Source organism: Lepisma saccharinum (assembly GCF_977018435.1).
Source record: "Lepisma saccharinum chromosome 12 unlocalized genomic scaffold, izLepSacc3.1 SUPER_12_unloc_1, whole genome shotgun sequence".
NCBI classification, from domain to species: Eukaryota; Metazoa; Arthropoda; class Insecta; order Zygentoma; family Lepismatidae; genus Lepisma; species Lepisma saccharinum.
In genome coordinates, this window is record NW_028142891.1 from 988,553 (window position 1) to 1,006,565 (window position 18,013).

Sequence of the window (18,013 nt, forward strand, 5' to 3'; positions counted from 1 at the left end):
GGTAACCAGTATTCAAGAGGGAACAAATTAATTTCACTTAATCTTGCATAGCAGCGTGAAATCATAAGACATATAAAACGTATCTTTGGTTTACTCAGGGCGAGTCCTGGTTCGGTTCCAGTAGTAATAACAAAAATGTTAGTGGTACATTTGGTGGTAGTGATTGCGCGCCATGTAATTACGGGGCTGTTGACGTCAGTTGTTTGATGTAGCTTCTGGCTTTGGTGTATTCTCCTTGCACAGTCGCATTTAAGGTTACTGAGTAGTCCAAACATCGAATTGTGTTTGTAAGAAAAACATATTTCTAGCTATCTGACACACCAAATTTTGAGTTTTATGGGATCTATTTTGAATATAGATATTGTGTATTAGTAAATTTAACATGTTAAAGGATTCCACGCTTTCATTGATAGATTGTGTGACAGGAGAAAAATTGGATCACCAGTCGATAGAAAATTGTAAAGTTTGGAATTGTTCAGAGGACAAGGTAAAAATGTGGGTGAAAAAAGTACTAGATATGAATCTGGATGGGGTAGAAGAAATGTTACTGAAACTGTTGAATTCCAATGAACAAGAAAAATCCCAATGTCAGGGTTCGAATTGAAGTTGAGGGTCGTTAAGCTTAGGGAGATTAATTTGTTGTGTGTCAAGTGAGTTAGCGCCTGCGGCGGGCAAGTTTGCCAAGTCGGTGCAATTTCGCGGCGGACCGGAACATGAGTGCTCCTCCCTTCCTTTCCGATGCTTGATTGCATATGTTCCATGTTGGTTCTTGCTTTTATGTCAATCTTCATTTCTAGATTGATGCTGGAATGCATATTTAAGGAAATTGTTGACAAACTCAAAACTGTTTTCGCTCTGGCGCGTGCTGGGTAACGGGTGGAAGTTCCTTCCATTCCAGTATAAAGAGAACACTGATGGTGTTTTGCACAAATAAGAAGGCCATGGATATTGACATCATTAAAGACATCAGGCCAAATCTTTAAGTCTCGTGCACTATAAATTGATCTATCCTTTATGACGCTGAGTTTCGGAGGCAATATGTCGGGTTGACTTTTGCAGTTGCGTGATCAAGTGGGCATAACCTTTCGCCTGGATAGCATGCAATTGTGGGTTTTAATCAGGAGTCAGCACTAGCTGAAGTGTTCAAGCTCAGGGTGACTGGTGCGATTTGGACATTTGTCTCTCTGGGAAGATTCTTGTTATCACCAAGCAGTGAAAGTTAAAGATAAAATGTTGTATATAATTGATGATGATTCATAATTGTTAAGTGCATATGTATGTAATGGTTTTTTGTTTCTTTATAGTCTTGTAATATGAGTGATCTGTATTATCTAGAGTGGAATTGTACTGGTAGATATGTATTTTTGGGTTCAGCCTCTTGTTGGGCGCCAACTATGACGTATGTGGTCATAGGAGTTTTTTTTTAATGTAATCATTCGGTCCAACATGTTAATTCATGTATATAATGAGTAAATTTTATGTTAATTGCCTCGCCACCCTCATTATAGATATTAGTGGGCGATTCAGATCAATGTTAGTACACCTGGTGACAGCAGTGTACAGGACGGATGAATCAGCTGTTCATTTGAACAGTTCGTAAACAATACGTGTTCTCAGTCGACCTGGTGTTTGCATACAAATCAATGACTGTTTTCTCTTTAATTTATGTAAATGATTTATCATGAAAGCAAAGCCATGGTTTAATAATTTGTTTTGTGAAGAAGACACAACTTAAATTGGGTTATGGATGCAACGGTGCACGGAAGATTGAACCTCATCAAGGAACCGAAGAACGGATTCGCTTTCTGATGAGCAGGTCTAAGGAGCGATTCGAGGACTGGTTCGAGAGGAAGGAAACATGAAGGTCGTTTGAGTTTACGCCGATCAAAGACATCGGTGATCATCCCAACGCACAAAGGATTGCGATAGAATTTGATTGGATCCAACGAAACACAAAGGACTGTGTAACATGTTTTGCCAAAAATCTATGCGCGCAATATATAGTGTGGACAGATAATTGAAATTTTCTTTGACGATTGTGAGCTGCGTTTTGAGGTAGCCGGATGGTCGTAAGTAGAGTATCTTTACTTATCTAAGTGTCCTCGGAAGACTGCAGGATATTTCGTGGTACAGCGGAATCTATTTGCATCCAATTATAAAAGCTAGCTTTCGTGTGCATCGAATTTGGCCATTTTCGTCGACGCGTCGCATCGTTAATTTAGGCGGGAAGGGAGAGCGTCAGGTAGCCATCTTGGCGAGTATAAACAATCGGTCAAGAAACTGTAATGTATATATCAATTATTGTAAATATTCTTTGATGCTCTTATTCTGTGTATTCGTAACTTCCTTTGAACAGATGGTTTGGGTAATGCTTTATGTTTAAGCATCGGGTAGGTGACGTATGGTAATACGTAACTGCCTCACACAGAGTGAATGATTGACTTGTATGTTGCCAAGTTGTAACCGTAATCGTTCAAATTTTTATTGAAAGATAGACTCTTGATAATACTAGTCATCTACAAACTGCTTGTTTTAAAAGGGGTTTACATTGTAATTTCACAAGTGTACACCAGTAATTCGTCGAATAGATTTTAGCTGGGGATGACGTCACGTCATGTTAGCTTGAACAGCTGAGTTCTATAAATAACTGCACTGTTTCTTTATCGGAGTCAACGGACACAAAATGCTACTTGGATGTTATGGCATGCAATTTTGTCGTTAATAATTGAGTATAAAAAAAAGCGCTTGATCAGTTGGATAAATCTTTGTCTGTGTTTATCAAAATAAATATATATTAATAGTTCTTCGCGGCGTTAACATTTCACCACAAAGAAATCCCAGTGTTAAATGTATTGTTATGTATGTATTAATGACAGTGTTCCTTTTCAGAAAGGGGGGGGGGGTACAATTCGCACTAGTCGCTCTGGGATGATAAGTGTCAATTAACTCATAAATAATTGGGAAGTCATTGTTGCAGGATCATTTTTACTTTAGTTTGATCTGCCTTGTCTTATTTGGTCACTGTAGTTCTAACGTCATCTCAATCAGCGCTACCAATCGGGTGGATGGCTCTGAAACTCAGCGAATAATTGGATGCGGTTTCAGTGTTTAAATTAAATTGGTATCATTCGTGAATGTTCATGCTCCAATTTAATATACCCATCTTACGAGGCTAAACGCTTAGTTTTTAGGGATTCCTATCATATACAGGGCTTCCCCTGGAGTTGTGGATTTAATTTGGAGTTCACAGCACCCACAGAGCGTTAAACGTCTACATCCTTATCGCAATTGGATCAGGATATGCAAGTAATTTTGAAAGAAAGAAAGAAAGAATTTGAATTTAAAATTTTGGGAGCGTCAGCACTTAGGCTAATTTGCTCCCGTCACATTATACGGGGTCCAGCCCCTTACCATTACAAATTACAACTCAAACGTTGCATAACTAAAAACTTTAAAACCTTAAAATATTCTGACTTGTTAAAAGCTGAGGCTGTAAACGCGCACTCAGCACACACAAGGACATAAAACAGGACAACACACACAAAATTATACTGGCAATAGAGCCAGTCGCCAGAGCCTCGTTAGTCTCTTGTCCAGGGTGCACTACGTGGAAGTGAGGTTGACTTTTGGGTGCACTACGTGGAGCAAGTAATTTTGAATCTCAAAGGTCTTTCGGATGATGAAAAATGGAATCGTTACAGTATTCTGCTCCAAAAATTTCTGTCTATTACTCGAAAACAAAGAGAACCTGTGTCGCTACCGATTACAGAATCTACTGAGAAGTTGACTGATATGAAAGAAGAAATTCTAGCTGCTACACCCAGCATGTATCGTAGAAAAGCCGAACTGTTGTATGAACGTCTTTTACATAATAGTAATATTGATTGGGATAAATATGGGGCAGTTTTTATTAACAATAATAACATTGAAGGCTCAAATATTGTCGATCTATTATCGGATATAATTCGACCACGAAAAACAAGCAATCCTACTGGGTGGCAACTATTCAATAGAGCTTTGGCGTTATCTAATATTCCTCAAGAATATATTGGAAATCCCCGGAGACAGGAGTTTATTCAACAGATTGTTTTTGGCAACCCCGGACGCCATGTTCCGCTGTCCGGAGCTAACCAAGAAGAGGCACAAGAACTAACAGAAGAAGAAGAAAAGGAACCAATTTCTTTTGTATCATCATTTCCAGGGCACAAACGTAAACGTACTGTTCCAGTTTGGTCAAGGTACAAACCATGAGCGAAAAAATATTAGAGAATATCTGGTACAATCCATCTCATCCAGCATCCTATTCTACAGCTTCAACACTATGGAAAGCTGTAAAAAAATCCATACCATTGTCAACAATCAAACATTGGTTGACAAAGCAAACTGCATACACTTTGCATAGACCTGTAAAGCGTCGATTTCCGAGAAACTTTTATTTTCTGCATAATATCGATGACCAATGGCAGGCTGACTTGAATGACATGCAGAGTTTGCGGAATCACAACAAAGGGTACAGATATATACTCACAGTTATCGATATTTTTAGCAGGCATGCTTGGGCTGTCCCTGTAAAAAATAAAACTGGTGTATGTATAAAAAAGTCTTTCCAGCAAATTTTCAAACAAAGCAAAAGAAAACCTTTGAAATTACAAACTGACAAAGGCCGTGAGTTTACCAACAGTATTGTGCAGGAATATCTCAAAAAACAAAATGTAATTTATTTTACAACAAAGAATCCTGATATTAAAGCTAGTATTGTTGAAAGATTCAACAGAACTTTAAAGGAACGCATGTGGAAGTATTTTACTAAGCAAAGAACCAGCTGTTATGTTAATGTACTCCCAAAGCTTTTGAAAGCTTATAATCATAAAATTCACTCGAGTATTAAAATGGCACCAGCAGATGTTACTCCTGAGAAGGTTTTGAAAGTATGGCACAATATGTATGACAAAAAACTCAAATCTGATTCATCTCCACTATTGTCATTGAAGATGCCATTCAAAATAGGAGATACAGTGAGAATAACAAAAACCAAAAAACGCTTTGACAAAGGTTACATGGAAAATTGGACAAGAGAAATATTTGTGGTGGAACGTATTTTGAAAAGAAATCCTCAAGTGTATGAATTAAAAGATCTACAAGGACATAAAATCGATGGAACATTTTATACGGAAGAGTTGCAATTGGTCCGCTTACCGGATATGCATGAAATTGATAAAATCCTTGCGACCAAAGGTAAAGGAGCCAGTAAAAAGTTGTTAGTTCATTGGAAAGGTTACTCCAGATTATTTGACAGTTGGATTAGCGCATCGTTTTTGGAGTCAAAAAAAGAGAGAGAGAGGCATAAATTTTTGTAGGTATTCTCATCAGTGGTACAAATAACCTTCATAACACATCATGAGAAAAGCAAACGCTTTCTACCTTACTTTGCCTAGTAACAGTTCCATGAAATATTTCCCAAGTAATACTCTAACTAATTACACCACAAAGCTTCAGAACCATGTGGAGTTGGACACCAACAAATGGGAGATGGCATTGGTAGAAGTGCATTATCCTTATTCAATACTAAACATTACAAGATTTAACAACTATATTCAATATAAATCTATGGATGATGTCAAATGGAACGAACTTCGAATATCCGAAGGCTATTACGCATCTATAAACAGCATTGTTGCAGAAATCAATAAATATTCTGAAACATTAAATTTTAGTCTCCGAAATCATCCTGCGTACAAACATGTGACTGTTGATATATCTACCAAGCAGAGAAACATAAATGTACGATTGTCACCTCAACTGGCACGGATATTAGGTTTTAAACCGACCGATGATCTATCAGAAGTAAAAATTGGACGCTCGCCTCCAAATGTTGTGAGAGAAATTCCTTCCCAGATGTATATTTACACAGATATTGCGGAATCACATATGGTGGGAGATGCTGTCGCCCCTCTATTACGTATTATAAACATTAATCCTATGGAACATACTTTTGGAAGTGATGGTGTGCAAATTTTCGATTCACCACATTACATCCCAGTGCAGAAACATAATTTCGAACAAATAGAAATTGACTTAAGGGATAGCACTGGTGCACACATCCCATTCTCCTTCGGACTAGTGTGTCTGAAACTTTATTTTAGACGTTGTGGTGAAAAGCTCTGATTATGAATGACCCATATTTTCAATACTACCATCAACAAGCTGGATCTGGTGTGGGTAACATATATTACGGTGCTGCCTATCAAAAAGGACATGGCATTGGAAGTTTTCTTGGAGGACTTTTTCGGTCAGCTTTGCCTCTTATCAAAAAAGGAGCGAAAGCTGTAGGGAAAGAAATGTTAAAAACAGGGGTAAATGTGTTAGATGATGTTGTAGACAAAACACCCCTAAAACAGTCACTACAATCCAGAATTTCGGATGCCAGATCAAATCTTAAAAGAAAAGCTGAAACAAAGCTAAAGGAAATGATTGGTTCAGGTTATCAGGGGCATAAACATTTCAAAAGGAATCACTCTGCTTCGGGACAGCGAACTGGAAGGATCGCTCAGAGAAAGAAGAGATCCAGTGCCAATACAAACACCACGAAAACAAACAAACGCAACCGTAAGAAAATTCAAATAACATCAGATATTTTTGATTAGATATGGCGCTAATTAGGGAGAAATCATGTGAGTGTTTTAAAAGTGAATTGGATATTTTCTCGGTAAAACCTACTCAGACAAGCATCTTAGAACACCACACCATCGGATACAAACCTGTTAGTTCTCTGGCAGATAATGCCCCCACCGAGTTTGCAATACCTGGACATGGTGATGATTATATGGATTTAGCACACACACAATGTTGAATATAGATGCCAGAATTGTAAAAGCGAATGGTCAGTTATTGCTACCCACAGATCAAACAATTGGACCTGTCAATGATTTTCTCAATGCAATGTTCAGCGAAGTACAAATCTACTTAAATAACAAACTCATCTCGTTTCCATCTCACATGCACCCATACAGGTCTTATTTTGAAAAAGCACTGAACTATGACATATCTGCAAAATCATCTCATCTCCAAAGTGCATTGTGGTACAAAGATACAGCAGGCGCTTTTGATAACGTTTCGGAAGACAACAAAGGCTTTACAAAACGTAACCAACTAACAAAACAGAGTAAAACATTTGATATGTTTGGTTACTTGCATTCTGATATTTTCAATCAAGAGAAATTTTTGATCAATGGAGTGGAAATGCGAATAAAACTGATTCCTTCGAAAAACACTTTCTGCTTGATGGGATTAGATGACAGTGAAGGCAAAGTGGAAATTCTGGATGCTACACTATATGTGACAAAAGTATCGGTCACTTCATCCATCAAACTTAGTCACAATCGCATATTGCAAAAACATAGAGCAAAATACCCTCTAACAAGACTACAACTTAAAGCTGTAACTATTCCAAAAGATATTGTTTCAAAAACAATTGACAATGTGATACTTGGACGTCTTCCGAAACGATTAGTTGTGGGGTTTGTTACCAACGATGCATTCAACGGCACTCTGTCTACAAACCCATTCAATTTTCAACATTTCAATTACAACTTCTTTACTTTATATGTTGATGGAGTCCAAATTCCCGGCAAACCACTTCAACCAGACTTTGAAAACAACAAGTACATAACAGCATATCACACATTATTCTCTGGAACAGGGATACACTATATGGATGAAGGAAACAATATATCGCGTGAGGAATACCCCCAGGGATACGCATTACTTGTTTTCGATATAACACCAGACGCAGCTGCAAGCGCCATATCCCACTGCAGTCTTCAACGGCAAGGGGCTGTTAGCTTGGAAGTCCACTTCAAATCGGCTTTGGAATCTACTGTGACTTGTGTTATCTACTCTGAATTTGACGCTCTCATGGAAATTAATAATCAAAGAGATATTCATCTGGATTAATTTTATAACAAGGTGAGTTGCACAATATTACTATTTAGTGTCCAGCAATGCTGTCGACTTTAAATTTGCTTCACGGGTTAATATCAAATAGAGCCTTTGACAATCATCATGTTGGGGTTTTCGCAGCTAATGAATTACCTGTACATGTGGAACTACCAGCAGCGTTGATTGTAAATACAGACCCCAAAGATAGCCCCGGGAAGCACTGGGTAGCAATTTACATAGACAGTAACTCCCGGGGGGAATTTTTTGATAGTTACGGAAAACCTCCACATGTGCATAACCATTTGCGATTTTTGGAAAGTAACTCTAAATTCTATACGTACAACACTCATCAGATACAAAGTTACGGGTCTGTGTACTGTGGGCATTACTGTTTTCTGTATTTATTCCATAGAGCCTCTGGTAAACCCATGCATAAATTTCAAATTTTATTCCCAGTACCGATAAAAAACGACAATATTATAACAACTTATTTGCTGACTCGTAAATTAAATTTATAATACTCGGTACGTATACTAGAAAATATTGACAGTAAATACTGTTTGAAATTTTATACAAGTTACATATAGTCCTAATAGTATATTAATAATTTTGTAGCGTTACAGTTTACAACAGCTTACTTATAATCTTTATCTTGTTTTGTGTCTTTACAGAACAATGACGCAATATCCAGAGATGGGATCTTTCAATGCTAGATTGTCCTCTTTCAGAAACTGGCAATCAAAAGAATTTCCGTTTGTAGAAGCTCTGTCCGAAGCAGGATTATTTTACATTCAAAAAGAGGATAAAACAGTATGCTTGAAATGTGGTGGAGGATTATACCGATGGAAAAACAGAAACAATCCAATACTAGAACATCGTCGATATTTTCCATTTTGCCCCCTGTCTATAAACCTAATTTCAGATCGACAATGCGGTTGATGCTTTAATTAAATTAATTAATATTTGTTATCCAATATTTCCTCAATATGACGTTTATGATATTCTGCTGATTTTTCTCTCACCATTGATCTTTGTAACGCCCCGCCCCCTCCACCTTTTTTGTCCAGCACATGCTTGGTTTGCTACGCGCGCATGCGTCTCAAAAACACACCCACGCATTTCTTCAAATGTATATCTGCACGCTGCGACATGCAGTATCTCGCAGTTCTTAGTCATGGAATCCTCTATTTCGATGCCGCTGAAAAAAAGATTTCAACCGTACACTAATTTCAAGGGGGTTCTTCAGAAAGAGAGCGATCAGCATTTACCTGAAGAACAAAAACAAGTAACTAGTCTTATACGCCAGTCGATATTATTTGATCACGTCTGCTATTTGAATGCTTCGAAAACAAAGGTTATCTCAATCGGACTTTCCTCTCATCTGGATTTCCAACCTGTGGTCAGGATACACAGAAGCGGGGCGGCCGGTGTTGAACTACAGTTGCAGGAATGGCACGCTCTTCAGGAATTGTTTCCAGTAATCGACAATTACATCGCTATTCCAGGTGAGCAGCCTCGTGTTTCCTACCCACTAAGTGAGCAACATGAATTGCTAATAACCACACTGTACAATCGTCGTCAGATCATTATAAGGAAAAAACCAGCTTACGGTTCCCTGGAGATAGTGTTCATCGCAGTAAGTTCGTGGCGGAACTTTATGAAGATATTTGTGTGCATCGAGCATGCGAAAGTTATGTGTGAAACAGTGTCGCCGTATCTGAAAGCATATTTTGGAAACTGTGTGGAATCTTGCATTCTCCACCTTCGCGAACAATGTTTCGGTTGCACAGATATTTCCCCCTGTCCATGCATGTAATAAGGAGAAGTTTGTGCTTTCCCATCTACATGGATGTACAAAACCTGAGCCTTTGTCTATACAAAACATCGACGGAAAAAGACTTTCCAAAGAAGTGTTTGTTTTTTGCGAGAACATGCTTGTGGAAAAAATAGTGAAACATTTTAATTCAGTGGTTGCAGCAGAAAATGGATATGATAGTGACACAATTCCTTATGTGGGTGAGTGAACAAACTTGAAGAATAAAAACTTGTTAAATAACATGCTGATAAACTGGTGACACAATATAAACATTTTACATATGTATGTGTGTGTGTGTGTGTGTGCGGCTCTTATGAATTTTGTAAATATTGGTAATAAACAGGGATAAAATATATGTCTTGGCTTTTTTTTCATTTATCACCCCTTTAAAAATCCTCATGGTTTATATTTTTACTGGTAACAATCGTTAATAACAACATTAATAATTAACTATATAATGAAAAATGTGTATTGTGGACTTGTCGAAGATAAAGCATGAGAGCTCTTCTTCACACTGGTAAAAATCGGTGTTAATAACAACATTAATAATTAACTATATAATGACAAAGTGTGTATTGTGGACTTGTCGGAGATAAAGCATAAGAGCTTTTCTTCACACTGGTAAGAATCTGTGTTAATAACAACATTAATAATTAACTATACAATAAAAAAATTTGTGTATTGTGGACTTGTCGGAGATAAAGCATGAGAGCTTTTCTGCACAGCGCTGGACACGCAAAGGCAAGTATCTTTATTTTCATTCTATTTCTAACAGTGATTCGCTATTTTTTCTTGTCACTATAAAAAAACTAATTCAATTTTTCTTTTATCACATCTGTCGCCATTTTGCTTGTTTTTGTTTAATTCCTCTTTATGCATTGAGGTTAATCGAAACATAACTTTAGACTTTTACATGGAATTGAAACATAGAATGTTGCCTCCTTTGATTGAATCGAACCTGTGACTCCTCTTTGATCACAAAACAATAGTGACGGCCATCTTGCTTATTTTACCTACTCTTTATGCATTTAAGATAATCGTTACTGGGGCCCCACACGGCAAAACAACAGATTCAAATTTATTCACACTTCTTTTTTTTATTTTAAAAACAACATCATTATCAGCCAATTTGACATTGTGAATCGAACCCGGGGACCTTTTCATTACAGCATAAACATCCTATTTCCAAATAGTTCATTTTCTCTTTGTGCACAAAAAGCTAATCGGAACTTTTAAAGAAATACAATTGAATATCCAATTTTCACCAACATTGGGAATCGAACCTTCAACCACTTGGTTAAAACATCTCGCGGAATAAAAAACACCCCCGCGCCACCCCGCCCCGCGCCGCGCTGCGCCGCCGACGCCGCTAAACACAAAACGCGGCCGCCATTTTGATTTTATTGAAATACTATTTATGCAGATGGACTAATCGGGAATCTATAATGGCGGGACAAAACAATTGGCCTCATTTAACTACCTAGAAAATCGAACCCGCGACCTCTTCATTACCAGGCGACAACAATAACCACTAACCCAAGGCCACCATATTGATTTTATTCAAACACTATTTATGCACAGATGGACTAATCGGGGACCTATAATGGCGGGACTAAACAATTGGCCTAATTTAACTACCTAGAGAATCGAACCCGCGACCTCTTCATTGCCAGGTGACAACATTAACCACTAACCCAACTCGATTTTCGAACTTAATCATTTTGTTGCCTTTATTTACACACAGACTAATCGAGACCATTCAATATTGACATCGTCGCCTTGTAATCAAAGGGTCCCAGGTTCGATACTCGGTGGAGGCACATAGTGGTCCGAATCACCACTTTTCAACTGTAGGTCCAATCCTGATTAGTTTTACCGTGCATAAAACGGACTTAAAAAAACAAACTCAATCTATCAATCGATCAATATTGACTCTACCAGGAATCGAACCCTCGACGCCTCTTGTTTTACAGAGCAATAACCTTAGCCGCTAAGCTTTCGGGGGGGTACAGCACCTTCGGCGCCATCTTTAAATCATTTCTTCATGTCTTTCCATCATACGCAATGCTTGCGCGCGCATTTCCTCCACACACACACACACACACACACACACACACACACACACACACAAACATATGCACGTGTTAGGCTAGCATACATCAAGAAACAACGTGACAAATCCATTGACCCCCTTCCCCCACCGCTTCCGATGTCTTCAACGTGATCAGACACGTTCTGCTGACTCAACAATAAAACCGCTCGTGGCCCGCTACGATCGGATGTAACGTAACACCAGCCGCATCGAATTTTTGCTGACGCGTAGGAACGAAGTGCTGTCATTCTACTATCCTTCCAAGGTTTTTTATTGTAAAGCATTTTTCTGAACATACACACTCCACTAAATATATAAAATAACATACCCCACAAATATTTCATTATCGTGAATTATCCTTCCAAGGTTTTCTTTTTACAAAGCATTTTTTGTGACATTACTAAATATATAAAATAACATACCCCACAAATATTTTCACTATTGTGAATTATTTTACCAAGTTTTTTTTATTGTAAAGCATTTTTTGTGACACTCCTCTAAATATATAAAATAACATACCTCAAAAATATTTTACTATTGTGAATTAGCCTTCCAAGGTTTTTTATTGTAAAGCATTTTTTCTGACACTCCACTAAATATATAAAATAACATACATCAGAAATATTTTACTATTGTGAATTAGCCTTCCAAGGTTTTTTATTGTAAAGCATTTTTTTGTGACACTCCACTAAATATATAAAATAACATACCCACAAATATTTCACTATCGTGAAATAGCCTTCCAAGGTTCTTTATTGTAAAGCATTTTTTGTGACACTCCACTAAATATATAAAATAACATACCCACAAATATTTTCACCAATATGCAGTCTGTGAAAATTTGCCCTATGTGTGAAACTGGTGTTTCAAGTAAACATTTCGAAAGACATCGCCGTACCTGGTAAGCATGTGACTGCTACAGAACCATGTACCAACCTCGAGGTCATCTACAACAAGTTTGCCGAGGAGCTGGTGGCCAAGCAGGAGGAACATCAAGCTAAGGGCTCAGGAGGTTCACTGTGTGGTGAACCCCACGAACTGTGTATCAAACTAACAAGTTTGTGCTTCTCTGCCCGTCCAGCTACGTCCCGTCACCACCTACCATTGCGGCGAAGGCTGTCCTGAACATCCAAAATGATGATAAGTGCTTCTTATGGTGTGTGCTGGCAGCGTTGCACCCGGTCAAGTGAAAAAATAACCCAAAATGCGTTACCCACTACATGCAATACGAGTTGGAATTGGAAGATGCCATGGTGGGGATCGCCTATCCCGTGGAGGTCCCGGACATTCGAAAGTTTGAGGCTCGCACGCAAAACCTGCGGCTGGCCATCAACGTTTATGACCTCACTCAGAAAAATGTGGTGTACCCTATCCGGGTGAGCGATGTAGACGACGATGGTGCGCAGGAAATTCACCTGCTCATCAAGAACGAGACCCATCACCATTACACCCTCAACCGTTCCCTCTCCCGACTGGTCTCGAGCCAACGGAGCAGTGATAGTCACCACATCGAGGTGTGTCGCAGGTGCTTGTCAATGTTCGACGGACAGGATCAACGCAGTTACCAACATGTTCGAGGCTCCAACATCGCTGCCGAGAAGCTCGCTCGCCACAAGCTCTACTGCAGTGACAACGAGCCGGGGGTGGCAGTCTTGCCCAAACCTGGCACTGTGGAGCGTTTCCACATGCACGGTGCCATGGTAGAACACCCTGCTGTGATTTTTGCAGACTTCGAGGCTTTCCTTAAGTCCCTGTCCACTTGCTATCCTGACCCCGAAGTTTCCTCAACCACCTCTTACCAACTTCACGAGGCATCCAGTTTCGCCTATGTTGTGGTGCGACGAGACCAACACATCGCCCTGAGCCCTACGTGTACCGTGGTTCCAACGTAACCAAACACTTCCTCGAGAGGATGGTTGCCGAGGCCATCGAGATAGGGAAGGTACTGTTGGCCCCCAAGTCTATGCTCCCAATGTACCCCGACGATCAACGTAGCAACGACGAGGCCATCGCTTGCCCTGTCTGCGTCAAGGAGTACACTGCCAACATCGGTAAAGTTCAACATCATGACAACTTCTATGGAGACTACGTCGGTCCTTGGTGCAACGGTTGCAACCTCATGGCCCGGGACCCGCGATTTATTCCGATCTTCTTCCACAACGGCTCGGGGTACGACTTTCACCACCTGATATAACGCCCAGAACGAAGAGCGTTATATCAGTGTGAGCAAGCGAGTATCAATCCCGGGATCACGCTCCACCGTCGAGCTTCGCTTCCTCGAATCCCTGAGGTTCCTCCCAGCAAGACTCGATGCTCTCGCGGGGAAGCTTAGCGACGATCAACTAATCATCACATCGAATTTGGATGTACGAAAGGGGGTCTACCCCTATGAATATGTCACAGAACCTGCCAAGTTCGAAGAAGAGTCGCTACCTCCCCAGGCAAAGTTCTACACTCAGCTACGAGGCTCGAACATCACCGACGAAGAATATCACCATGCCCAGTCCATGTGGCGCGAGCTGGGTTGTCGAAATCTCGGGGACTACCACGACGCCCACCTCAAGCTTGATGTGACGTTCCTCGCCGACGTGTTCCAGACGTTCCGTGCGACCGCAATGAAGATCTACCAGCTGGACCCTGCATACTTCTATAGTCTCCCCGGACTGGCGTGGTCAGTCATGTTTCTGGTGACGAAAATCGAGCTGGAGCTTCTTTCTAATTACGACATGGTGCTGTTTGTGGAAAGCGCAATCCGGGGTGGCATGGTCCAGGTGTCGCAACGGCACGCGCGCGCCAACAACCATCACACGGCTATTGGCTACGACTCCTCCCAACCACCGTCGAGCTACATCATGCACACGGACGTGAATAACTTGTACAGGCACTCCATGATGCAGCGACTTCCCTACGGAAGCTTCGAGTGGACTGATCCTTCCAACTTAGACATCGAAAGCTTCGACGATGGTTGCGTCCATATATTTGAATTTGAATTTAAAATTGTGGGTTCATCAGCACTAAGGCTATATTGCACCCGTCACATTATACGGGATCCAGCCCCTTGTCGTTACAAATAACAACTCTATCGTTGCAGAACTAAAATCATAAAATATTAAAATCTTCTGACTTTCGTTAAAAGCTGAGGCTATAAAGGGGCACTCAGCACACAAGGACAAAAGAACAGGACAATACAAACAAAATTATACTGGCCATGGGACCAGTCGCCAGAGCCACGTTAGTCTTCAGTCCAGGGTGTACTTACGTGGAAGTGAGGTTGACATTTGGGTGTACTACGTGGAAGATCACCCCTTACACCCCGCGTCCATATATTGAAGTCGACACTAAACTCCGCCCCGCAGCCACGTCCGAGCTTCATAAGGATTTCTTCAAGCTCATGAATAATGCGGTGTTTGGCAAGAAATTGGAGAATGTGCGGAATCATGTGGACATAAAATTGGTGATGAGGAAAGTGCGATGTCGTCAGCTTGTCGAGTCCATTGTTCAAGTCTCGAACAATCTACAACGAGCAGATGGCTGTGATTCACATGAAGAAAGGTGAGGTGAGGCTTACCAAGCCCATCTACGTTGGAGTCACGGTTTTGGATCTGAGCAAGCTACACATGTTCGAGACGTACTACGACATATAACGGCCACACTACAGCTACAACAGCTTGGTGTACCACGTGCGCACAGCCGATACATACAGGGATATAGCCACAGTTCCATCCTTGGTTAACCTCTTCGACTCTTCGGGCTATCCCCAACAAAACAAGTATGGACTCCTGGCCCGCAACAAGAAGGTGCCTGGCAAACTCAAAGATGAGAAGGGCGGAGACGTGATTCTTGAGTTTGCAGGTCCTCGCGCCAAGGCCTGCGCCATCAACGCCGAGGGCAGCATCACCAAGAAGGCCAAGGGTGTCGGCAGATAGGTGGTCCGGAAGCATCTCACATTCGAGGACTTCGTCGATTGCCTGAAGACGAGGTCGTTGGTTCTAAGAGCAGAACAGTGAATCCAGAGCGTCGAACATGTGTTGACCACCAACGAGATGAGGAAGATCGCCATGGATCCCAACAAGAGGTGCGTTCTCCAATGTGGAATCCATACACTCACATGGGGACACAACCGTTTGAGAGAAGGAAAAAAATGTAGCAAATGTCCATAATCAAAAAAACAAAAACAAAAAGTAAACCTAACATCAAACCAAAAAATTTGAAAATGACAAAAGAGCAACAAAAAAGTGAACCTAACATCAAACCAAATATTTGAAAATGACAAAAAAAAATTTGCACGTACAAAAAATAAATAACCATGCCTATGAACTTGTTCGGATACAGAAAGCAGACCATCATGGAAACTGCACCACCAAATTTTAATAACCTCTTACCTTCAATGTTACCTAAACTCAACGGTCTGTTCATCATTCACTGAACAGCATTTGGACGAAATTCGACGACGACGACGTCGGGAAAACTTTTTACGTCTTCAAAAATTTAAATTTCTACGAAATTCCGATCGGCGGGAAACTTCGGATCACCGTGAATCCAGAGAATGCAGGCGAAATCAAAATTTTTATCAGGGAGTAACATTTATCGAATCAAACACAAGATAAATTCCGCGACCACGTACGATGTTTCTGCAGGAGATTATCTTTACGTTGAACTTCTGGGAGTTTACGACAAACTCATTCCTCTGTTCGTGGAATTGAAAATCACGTATCCGATAATAAATAACCGTTAACAAAATGCCTAACGACATTTTCGGACACACGAAGCGAGTGGACCATGCAGACGAAATTCTCATGCTGGACGTTCGAGTAAAAAAGTTGAGAAGCGACCTGGTTGCTTTGCAAAATACACTCAACTCCAGTATGCAGTCAGAAATAGCCAGTCTTCAGTCAGAATGTTTGGATCCCATTCTCAAAATCGATTCCGAACTGAAAACTCTGTTGAAAAATTACGTCGACGTACCTTCCTTTGATAAAGTTCAAAATATACAGTTGAGCGTGGATTCGCTTCAGAACGATTTAGCTAAATTGCAACCGTTTCAAACTAAAGATTTGGAAAAATTAAAACTTCAAATCGAAGAGCGAACTTCCAACAGAAATAAATTTGTCCGAACTTCAAAACTCGATCGATGCAGAACAGTTACACGATGCCATCTCTAAATTACGCGAGGAATTTTTCGCGATCGAACAGGAAGAAATTCACAAGACTCTCAAAGAAATTAAAAATAAATTTCAGATCATGAAAGACACCATCACGAATTTACCTTCCTCCGAAGAATTGCAAATGATCAGCAGGAGCGTAGCGAACATCAAGATTCAATTGGAAGCGTACCAAGATTTCGAACACATTCAAACTACGATCGCTACGCTCCAGGCGTCTTTGGAGTTGATCAACGAGGAGATCAAAAATATTCACGCTCAAGCAAGCGCGTTCTAGACACGTTAACCACGGTGCAGCATAACATCGATTATTTAGAAAATTTGAACGTCGAATCGAATCTCAATCATTTTCATCACGCACTGGACAACACACAGCGTGATCTCGAAACTTTGCAAACAAGCCTGCCTTCGAACGAAGATTTGGAAAAATTGAAAACGGCGGTGTCCACGTTGTCCGAATCTAGCGCCATAAAAGTTTCTTTGACAGCACTCGAAAACACGGTAGGCAATTATCCCACGTCGAAAGAACTTCACGCCGTTAAAAGAAGCATTTCGCGCATACTAAAACGATTAGAAAGCGAAGAGACGAACACGGAACAGATTCGAGATGAAATTGCTTCGCTTCGAGACATAGTGTCCACGTTGCTGAGTGTGAACGATCTCCATGCTCAGCTCATCGACATGAGAAGCATCATAAACGATCTTAGCGAGAAAATTTCCAAATTGCATTTACTGGAAAATCTTCAGCAGATTGTCGTCGGCGTCAGAGAACAGGTTGGCGTTCTCGAAACCAATGCCGCCACTCGGGAATCGACGGTGACCGCTTTCGGTGCCAAGTTGCAACAACTGGACGAAAACTGCAAACAGTTGAAGTTAATGACCTTCAAAGTCATAAATAAGAGGTATTCTTTTAGGCCTTAGTACATACAACGTATCGCCCTGAAATTGCAGTTCAAAATTATTTAGGTGAAAAAAATAGTTGGTCCAGGTATCCAGGTACAGTGG